This window comes from Panthera tigris, chromosome A1, assembly GCF_018350195.1.
Source record: "Panthera tigris isolate Pti1 chromosome A1, P.tigris_Pti1_mat1.1, whole genome shotgun sequence".
In the NCBI taxonomy this organism is placed as follows: domain Eukaryota; kingdom Metazoa; phylum Chordata; class Mammalia; order Carnivora; family Felidae; genus Panthera; species Panthera tigris.
In genome coordinates, this window is record NC_056660.1 from 230,014,585 (window position 1) to 230,025,344 (window position 10,760).

The window sequence follows — 10,760 nt, forward strand, 5'->3', positions numbered from 1 at the left end:
CAGGGGTCCACATGTAAGGTGTCGGCAGGGGTGCTCCCTCTGAGGGCCGGGGAGGATCCCGCCTGCCTTTTCCAGCTCCTCGTGGCTCCAGGTCTTCCTTGGCTCACGGCTGCGTCACTCGGAACTCTGCCCCCATCTTTACCTGTCCCTCTGCGTTCTTTCCTCTTACAAGGATGTGATTTTATTTATTTTTTTAATGTTTGTTTTTGAGACAGAGAGAGAGAGCATGAACGGAGGAGGGTCAGAGAGAGGGAGACACAGAATCCGAAACAGGCTCCAGGCTCTGAGCCGTCAGCACAGAGCCCGACGCGGGGCTCGAACCCACGGACCGCGAGATCGTGACCTGAGCCGAAGTCGGCCGCCCAACCGACTGAGCCCCCCGGGCGCCCCAAGGATGTGATTTTCAATCGAGATCCATCTGATGACATCCGCAAAGACCTTGTTTCCAAAAAAGTTCCCGTTCACAGGTTCCAGGCGGGCTTAAGTGTTGAGGGGAAACTATTCAACCCCCTGCAAAGCCTCATCCCTTCCTACACTGCGAGCATCCTGGTCCCATGACCCCCAACTTTGCCTCCAAACCCTGTGAGGACTCTGGCTCTCAATCCGGTTTGATTCGGGATCCGGATTACCCCTCCCAAAACTCTCATTCCAGGAACTCCCATGTGCCACATAGAACTTTCCAGAATTTATGGGTAAGAAAGGTATGCAATGCTGATGGTATTAAAAGGTCCAGGAAATGACACTGGCTTCTTTTATCTTTTTCCCTTTGGAGCAGGTCTTCAATATACCAGAAAGGCTTTGATATGAGGGACTATTATAGCAAATTACAGAAGCATTTGAAAAGGTCGTCTTTTAAGAGTTTTTGTTTTGTTTGTTTTTATTTTTACTTCTTGAGAGACAGAGAGAGAGAGAGAGTGAGCACAAATGGGGGGGGGAGCAGAGAGAGAGAGGGAATCCCAAGCAGACACCATCACAGAACCAAACTTGGGGCACGACCCTATGACCCTGGGATCATGACCTGAGCCAGAGTCAAGAAAGAGTTGGATGCTTAACTGACTGAGCCCCCCAGGCACCCCTCGTTTTTATCCTTAATTATGGTAAAATACACATAACATAAAATTTATCCCTTTAACCACTTTTAAGTATACAGTTCATTCAGTGGCATTAAGTCCATTCACACTGTTTTGGAATCCCCACCCCCACCGTCCCTCTCCAGAAATTTCCGTCATCCCAGACCAAAATCCTATATCCGTTAAACAAAAACTCCCCAAGCTCTCCAAGCAGAGCCCTATGTTGCTGAATTAGGAGACGGAATATTTTGGCAACAGACCACACAGCTGTCGAGTGAAAGCTCAGCTGGGGATCAGTTTCCTCCAGGATGGAAAACAGGACTTCCTGGCCACCTGCTTGTCCCCTCCGGCCACACCCCATGCCCTGCACTCCTGAGGGCCCTTTCGGCGGCCTTCACTGCGCTGAGCTTCTGGTTCTTGAATCTGAAAGCCAGGCGTGGGCCTGATTTGTTTGAAGCCCATGCAGCTAGCTCTGAGGCCTCAGAACGGACAGACGGTCCACTGAGTCTTGGAGGAAGGACCAGAGATGTGACGGAGAGGGTTAGCTCCAAAGCTCACACCCGTGGAGCAGGGCTGTTACAGAGAAGGTGCTTCCCAGCCGGGCACTACATTTCCCAGCAGCCCTGTGGGCGCATGGGGCTCGGGGAACGGGAACAGAGTCTCGTAGGTACCGTCCAGGCTAGGGCAGGGAGACGCGGATTCCCTCCTGCTTCCTCCCTACCTTCACAGCCCAGGGTCGGGAGACAGGAAACTTCTGTGAAGATGGTAAATATTTGCCCCTGACCTACCCTGGTGCTTCCCCAAGTGGCCCCCATGGCGAGGCACCTCCCTCCCCTCGGGAAATGTGGGTAACAACCCATCTTTCCAATCTGTCGGCCTTACTATACCTCAAGTTTTCTACCAATACACTATATTTAATTTAATTAATTTATTTATTTTTAATACACTACATATTTTTAATTTTTTTTTCAGTGTATTTATTTTGAGAGAAAAAGAGAGAGCACGCCTAACACCGAAGGGGCAGAGAGAGAGAGAGAGAGAGCAGGAGAGAGAGAATCCCAAGCAGGTCCCACAACACAGGGCTCGAACTCAGCAACTGTGAGATCATGACCTGAGCTGAAACCAAGAGTTCAACGCTCAACTGACTGACCCCCCAGGCGCTCCTATGCTATATTTTAAAGCAAAGATTATGATGCTTGTTCTACTATAACGAAGCCCTCTGTCCCTGACCCAGGAGCCCCGAGGCACCTGGCAGTGTCCATGACTCTGAAGGATAGACAGGCCAATCCCAGACTGCTCACAGTCTGACAAGACCCAGGCCTGATACCTCGATCGGTTTCATGAGAGCTGTGGTGTCTGAAGAAAGCAGTGGAAGGTCTGGAAGCAAATAAGATGCCCATCCCTCCCCCCCACCCCCCATGTCCTGGGCAAATTGGGCGTGAGAGAAAGCAGATCTTCTTGAAAGAGCTGTGCTTGGGAGACCCGCTTTCCAAAAGGGGGCGGAAGTGTGGGGTCACAGGGGGACACCACGCCTGTGGAGTCTAGAGCAAGACCCACGAGGTGTTAATGCTCACACGACCCCCTTCCCCCAGGGAGCTGGTGAGAAGGCAGACAGATTCAGGAGGTCTGCAAGCTCCCAGGGGAAGCCGATGCTGTTGGCCTTGGACACGCTTGAGCAGGGTCCCGGGGACGGACGCACTGGACACAAGGCTGGCATTTACCCCTGTGCCAGGAGGATGGGACGGAAACTTCCTTAGGCCTGCCACCTGCACCACCCTGCCTCGTATCGAGTCCCATTGCCCTGTCCCCACCTGAACAGGCACAGTCTCAATTCGCAGGTATGCATCCATTCGGCGACCAAAATGGGGCACTGTGGCTATGACCGCCGGGGACCTTGGGAATTTTCTGAGACAGAAGATGGGCTTCTCAGAATGGCCCTGACCTCTCTTCCCTCCTAACGTCCCCGGGAGCACCTCCAACCTCTCAGAAATTTGTCAGCTGGGCCCGTCGCCTTGCACATAGATGGGGGTCCAAGAAATGGCTTCTGAATTAATGACAAAAATCTATCAATCTGTATTTGCATCTTACAGCTCCAGGGGACCGTTGAGAGAAAGAAAACTCCCGGCAGAAATAACCACATTTGCTTCTGGCCTGTTTGTTCATTTATCTGCTCTTCTGGAAACTAAGAAGCCCTTATTTTTAGCACCTCCCATGCTGAAGCATGGATTTTTTTTTTTTTTTCCTTCAAGCTCTCTTAAAAAGTTGACACTTCCCAGCCTATAAACTGCAAAGTCATGTCAAGGTTCAACAGAAAGACACAGTGGGGGAAGAGGCCTCCTGTCCCACAGCCCCAGGAAACACTCACAGGGAGAGTGTCCCTGAAGCAGACCCCCAGCAAAAGACCCCGCTCCTTCAACCTTGGCTCACCCTATGGAGTAGGGGGCGGGCGTTCTGTCTGGAGTCTCCTCCCCGCGTTGACCGCTTGACCAAGTGAAACTAACCCATGGTAGTTTATAAGCCTCTCACTGGAAAAACGTGGGTTGTGTGAGCCAAGCGTGAACCCCCGTTTTAAAAACATTTGCAAGGGGATAGTTGTGGCAACTGAGGCTCGAGATGTTTCTAGCTCTGACTCACCGCGAGAACTTGGGCAAGTCTGACTTCTCTGGGTCTCGATTTCTCTGTGAGGGACAGGGGAATAATGATTGTAGACCCCTCTCCCCAGTTATACCCCTAGAACTCGAAAGAGCTGTTGCCCCCCTACGTGACTAATTTTTAGCTCAAACATCCGTGACATCTCTTAATGTCCGTACACAAGGAACCATGATGATAGCAGCCGCCTCAAAAACAGACCAGGGGAGTCGTAATAATTAATAATGCAGTGCTAGGACATAGATTTCCAGGGCGGTAATCTTTTTCGTGCCTCTGTGAGGACAGGGGGTGGCTGGTATGAGTGAGAACGTCACCATCATCAACATCATCATCACCGTTGATCTTTGCAATCAGGAGGTGCATTCTTCCCTAGAGCCCTCAAGACACTGTGGCCTGGACTTCCTGTCCCCAGAGCTACTTCTGTTATGGGAAGTCCCGCCCCCAACACATGGCACTTGGAAATTAACACAGAGGGGAGCCAGGGCCCGGACCCAGAAGGCCCCAAAGGGAGCTCCGGAGGCGGCCAGAACACCCCGGGGCTGCAAGCTGGGCACGTGGAGAAGACCCAGGTCCCTCTGGTGCCATCTGACCCACGGTGGGAAGCAGTTGGGGCGGCCGCCAGGCCAGCACGCCCCCAGTATCTATGTCAGTCCTGGCCTGTCCCAAGCAGCCTGGCTGTCCACCAGGCTGTCACCAAACTGACGGAAGACCCAGATGAGGACGGGCTTTGTGGAATGTGTTCTCTGAGCGCTCGCTGCCCGAGAGGCTGCCTGAGTTCTTTTGATGGGAAATTGCAGAGACGAGGCTCCGTGTCCGTGCTTCTCATCCTTCTGCACCATACACCCGCCCTTTTTTCTCCTTTCTTCATTTCCCCATTTCTCTAAGCTCCTGTGAGTGCTCTGATTGCCAACCCAAATCCTGCCTGCCCGTCCATCGGTAGGTCCCAGCCCCGGTCCTCACTGGCCACATGACCACATCCTCATTGGCCACATGACGCCTGGTTACAGGGACACTTCACCTTCTCCTTCTACCAAGTTCTAACGACATAGGAGGGCCTTCCTCCTCTCGGTGAAGGGGGCGGGTCTCCAGGGCACAGGAGGCTCTTCTCAGAGCGCCCAGTGTAGTCAGGCTCAGGAAAGGACTCACAGTTTCAGGAATCCACGGGGCGTCAAGGTTACTTGCAAAGACCAGGGGCCAGCAAACAGCCTGCGAGCCAAGAATGGCTGTTGTGTTTTTAAATAGTTGAGTAAAAAAAATAAAAGAAGAAGACTATTTTGTGACACGTGAAAATTACATGAAATTCGAAGTTCGGCGTCCGCAAAGTCTTACTGGAACACGGCCACACTTAACTCGCTTCCACATTCTCTGTGGCTGCTTTGCCCTTCGGCCACAGAGCTGAGTAGCTGTGACAGGCGGCACAACCCGCGGAGCCTAACATGTGTACCAGCTGATGTTCCTGAGAAAGGTTGCTGGCCCGTGGGCACAGACTCTGGAGCCAGATTGTCTAACTTCAAATCCTAGATCCACCGCTTACTGGCTGTGTGACGGGGGGCAAGTTCTGTCTCCCTCTCTGCCTCCGTGTCCACATCCCTCAAATGGGTACAACAGTCCTTATTTCAAAATATCATTGTAAGGATTAGAGGAACTATCATTCCTCAGGTCTTAGAACCGTGCCCGGCACTTAGGAGTACTGTGGATAGGGGCCTGGATGGCTCAGTCGGTTGAGTGTCTGACTTCGGCTCAGGTCCTGATCTCATGGTTTGTGGGTTCGAGCCCTGCATCGGGCTCTGTGCTAACAGCACAGATTTTAAAAAATTTAAAAAAAAAAATAGAAGTACTGTGAATGGGTTAAATTATTTTCAGATCCTTACACATCACCATCCTACACCAGAGTGAAATGTATAAGAATTCTTAAGCTTTCCTTCTACTTGACACAGAAGGGTTCTTTAAACATAGCGTTTTCTTTGCTTTTCATCACTGCCCCGTATGCAAACAGATCCAGGAAACCTTAGCTCAGGCTTCTCAAATCCCAGATGGGTTCTAATTTGTTATGTCGGAGGAAAAAAGTCTGGCTTCCCTAGCAGGTGCACGGGGCTGTTTTGTGAGTCACAGACGTCACCTCCTTACTCTTCAGCATTAGAAGACATTCTGGGCCGGCTCGACAAATCCTGCCTGTAAAGCGAAAGCAGAATGAGGAAGCATGGACTTCCCGCAAGGACAGGGATGTTCTCGTTCCTGAACCGTGGTGGCTGGGGTGACGCGTGGAAGAGTCTGGGAGAGCTGGCACGGGACGGGGGACATCCGCAGTATCCCCGCCCCCCCACCTCCCACTTCTTCCACGGGACCGAGTGCTGGTCGAGCTCCTGGCTGCTCCGTGGGAGATTCCTCCCCTGCCCGACCTCCTGTGCAGTTTGTCGTGGTCGTGTGACCAGACGCATCAGCGCTGGAATGTGGGTGGGGGCGACAGGCACCACCGCTGCCTCTGGGCCTTAAGTCATGGAGCCCGTGCCCCGCCCTGCCCTCCACCTGCCTGTGAACTGCAACCACACAGATGACAGCGATACCCTAAGCGACAGCAAAACAGCAAGGTGACAGAACCTGGGTCCCTGAGTGAGCACGTGCAGCAGAGAAACCTGTCCCCTTGGACCCATCGTGGAAGGACTCTCAGAGAGAGTACATGTTTGTTAAGTCACCATTCCGGGAGCTAGAACCCAGAACCTAGAACCTAGAACCTAGAAAAGAGGGTTAATTATACTTCTGCACCCACCTCGGGACGTTCCAGTGAGAATGTACTTTGACCATCAAGGAGAACTACTTCTGCATGAGACTCAGCATTTTCCCGAGAGAGAGTCTGACCCCTTGTATTCTTTAGCCGCCAAGATAAAGAGCCTCAGGCTTACGTGTGTTTTCAAGGAGCTTTGGAAATGTTTCAGACTTGAAAAAAATCAGAGGCCTCAAAGTATGGAAATAGCAATAGGAAACTCAAATGATTACTTTACATACTCCTCCATTCATTGTGAAATTGAGGACACATGAAGGTCTCACTACATCTGAAAAACATTTGTAAAGCCAAGTGTTCCCATGTTACAAGAACTGGTAAGTATGCCAGTGATTGCCAGGACATAACAGCTAATTGTTAAGTTAAATGAGCAACTTGTAGCTAAAATCATTTTCGGAGCAAAATCACGGCCCCGCCCAACCGCCGCAGAGCTCATCGTGCCAGGTGACTGCACACTTCCAGAGCTGTCTCTACGTCCCCTTTTCTCTTGCTTCCTCATCACAAACACCAATCAACCAAAACCTCTTTCTCTAAACGTGAAAAACACGGAAGCCGACGGAGTTAGGTGGAACGCCGAATCGTTCTGGTTGCCTGCAGGGACCAGGGCTTTGGATGTGCATTTCAGCAGGACAGACGGTTCCTGAGCCATAAGGTCAAAGTCGCCATCAGCTGATGTGCATCCAGTTGGGCTTTTCCAATCGGACTTTCCCCAAACCCACTCCCCTGCAAGGAAGGGAAAGCAGGTATTTTCCAAACCCACACCTTACAAATGTCAGGGATTTTTTTTTTTTAAATGCTTGGTCTCCCTCATTGTGAAGTCTGTTTTTTAAGTGACTTTAATTGGAAAAACCTTTTTTGTCTCCCAAAACTGAATCCAGATGAGGCCATCTGCCTCCTCTCCACGTGTGCGCAGAGCGCGGTTCCGAACGCCTCGTGAGGCGTGTTTTTGCTGGTCTCCGCCCAGAGCAACTTTGTTCAAACATTCCTGTCACTTGCATGGTTTATTTTATCCAACGTGTTAATTAATGATACTTGCAACAAGCTTGTAGTTATTAATTAAACCATTTGGATGGGCCCCCCCAAAGACAGTTAACGATCTGATTGAAAGCCAAGCTTCCCATGGCTATTTTAAAAAGACATAACCGCAGGGTATGGAGAAGGATAAAGGCAACCCAAGGAGTCCGAATCAGCATGGGAACAAGAAAAGTGTTTTCTCTAATGAGAAGAAGCCCTCTGTCTGAACATTAGGAATCTAGTTATTGAAGAGGGAATGATCCAGTTTGGGCACACAGCATGGTCTCTTGATGAGGTGCTAGGACAAGATGCTGGAGGCTGTCGGGCAAAAATGAGACAGAGAAGTCCCTCCCCTTAATGCTTTGCTAATTATAGGATTGGCTCACTTTTCATCTTTTCTCTGGCCACTCGGGGGCCCAGTGGTGGTAGTCAACACGGAGGGACAGCTTCTGGGGCTGAAGGCAAGCCGAGAGTGACCCAGAGGATGACCCCCATACCGTGTTGCGGCAGGGACAGGAACAGAGCCCCAAGATCTCAGGGTGGGGTCAGATCTAACTGGCTACTCTCGTAGTCCTTGCTGGGACGGCCAGAGGGCCAGCATTGAGGGGACCAGATGGGACCGGACAACCACATCCGACTCTGCTGACCCTGAGTCCGCTCTAAAGAATATTCAGAAAACCCTGCTTGCGTCTGGCTGTTCCAATGTGCATTTATCCCCGGAACGAGAACATGCGTTCTGGTTGTCCCCCTGAGATGAAATGTATGGTCACGCGCTATCACCTCGACAAAGGCTGAGTTCGTGTTTCTGTGCCCAGTTCTCTTCGTCGGAACCGTAGGGCCCTCGTGGGGCAGCGCGTCAGACCAAAACAATTTGAGGGGCTGCACATCTTTTGAGATGAGGGACAAACACCAGAGCCTGTTCACCAGCGGGGGCTGGTTTACTCACACCCGCGTGGCAGGCATCATGAGGACGTGATTCCATACACACCTGCACGCGCACACACACACACACACACACACACACACACACACACACACACCACTCTCCCCGCTGTCAACGTCCAGCCAGAGGGGGACGGCTGAGACAGCTGATGAGCCCCACGACGTACCCTGGAGCTCACTCCTGGTGCTCCGCGGTCTATGGGTTTGGGCAGATGCCCAACGATAGGTCTCTATCGTTATGGTATCGCACAGATTTCCACGGCCTGAAAAATCCTGCGTGCTGCACCCACTCACCCCCCTCCCTGGCAGCCGCTCATCTTGTTACCGTCTCCATAGTTTGCCTTTTCCAGAATGTCGTACAGTTGGAATCATATAGTAAGGAGCCTTTCAGACTGGCTTCCCTCACCTAATAACACGCATTCAAACTTCCTCCAGGTCTTCTCCTGGCTTGACAGCTCATTTCTTGTATTTGTTTGTTTGTTCAAAGTGCAAGTCGGGGAAGGGACAGAGAGGGAGAGAGAATCTCAAGCAGGCTCCACACTGTCAGAGCAGGGCCCGCCCTGTGGGCCTCGATCCCACGAACCATGAGATCGTGACCTGAGCCGAAGTCGGATGCGTAACTGACTGAGCCACCCAGGCGCCCCTACAGCTCATTTGTTTTAGAGCTGACACCCCGGTGTCTGGATGGACCAGAGTTTATTTACCACTCACCTGCTTCATTCCCTTAACACCTTATGCTTTTCTGATAGACTGAGGAAGGTTCCCACTTACGTTTTTTAGTTTAGACGTCCATGGTAGCAAGTTTATGATAATATTCACCCATTTGCAGTCTCATAAAACTCGGTCCAAATTTACCGTCTTGACCCAAGCCAGTGTGACTGGTCAGCAACTGGATGAAGTTCTTTTGGGGAATGTCGGTGGCCTCCAGTGACGACAGGAGGCAGGGGCTGTATGTCCCTCCCCTATGACCCCTCGATGAGACAGCTCACCACAAATTCTACCAAACGGACAGCAGGCCCCAAAGCCATCAGGCCCCCACACTGGGTCCTTGGTCCCCTGGACGGGCACCTTGCATGCTAAGCTCTGGGGCTCAGTGACATCGATGGCTCACCTTCCCGCTCGCCAGGGTCCTATCTGTAGGAGGGCTAGCACCAAACAGGGTTCCTGGCTCTCTGGTAGAGATGACACAGGAGGGGCCTCTTCCCTGAAGCAAACGATTCCTCCTAACTTTGGGTTTTCGCAAGTCTTGGAACACCGATAACTTTTATCACTATGGTGGCCGATCTGCAGAAAGCCAACAAGCCACGCTGCTTCTGAGTTATCAGAAAAATTATGTAAGGTATATTACTTGCCATCTCATTTTGAAGACTTTATATAAAGCAAGGATAAAGGATTTGGGGTGCTTAGTTCTTTAATTAAAAAAATTTTGGCAGTGCCTGGGGGGCTCAGTCGGTTAAGCATCCGACTTCGGCTCAGGTCATGATCTCGCGGTCCGTGAGTTCGAGCCCCGCGTCGGGCTCTGGGCTGACGGCTCGGAGCCTGGAGCCTGTTTCAGATTCTGTGTCTCCCTCTCTCTCTGCCCCTCCCCCATTCATGCTTTGTCTCTGTCTCAAAAATAAATAAATGTTAAAAAAAAAAATTTTTTTTTAACATTTACTCATTTTTGAGAGACAGAGCGTGAGCAGGGGAGGGGCAGAGAGAGAGGGAGACACAGAATCCGAAGCAGGCTCCAGGCTCCGAGCCGTCAGCACAGAGCCCGACGCGGGACTCGAACTCACGAGCTGTGAGATCATGACCGGAGCCGAAGTCGGATGCTTAACCGACTGAACCACCCAGGCACCCTTCTTTTTAATTAAAAAAAAAGTTTTATTTGTTTTTGAGAGAGAGAGAGAGAGAGACACACACACACACACACACATGCACACACACACCACGGGGGGAGGGGCAGAGAGAGAGGGGGGCGGCGGATCTGAAGCAGGCTCCACACTGACAGCAGAGAGCCCTAGGCGGGGCTTGAACTCACCAACTTCGAGATGACGACCGGAGCCCTGAAGCTGGATGCTTAACCGACTGGGCCACCCAAGTGTCCCTGGGAGGCTTATTTCTGTTCCGTGGTCTAAATGGTCCACTTTGTTTCCCCGGCCGCCGTGACCCTCTTCCAGCCAGCAGGCCTTCTCCAGGGCCACGTCTCCCGGAACACATCCCGCTTCAGCAGAGGACGCTCTTCTTGGGGCGTCTTACGTGTGCTCCCCCCGGGGAGCAAACACCTCACTGGCCGCGAGCCTCCAAGGAGGAAACAGAGTGGC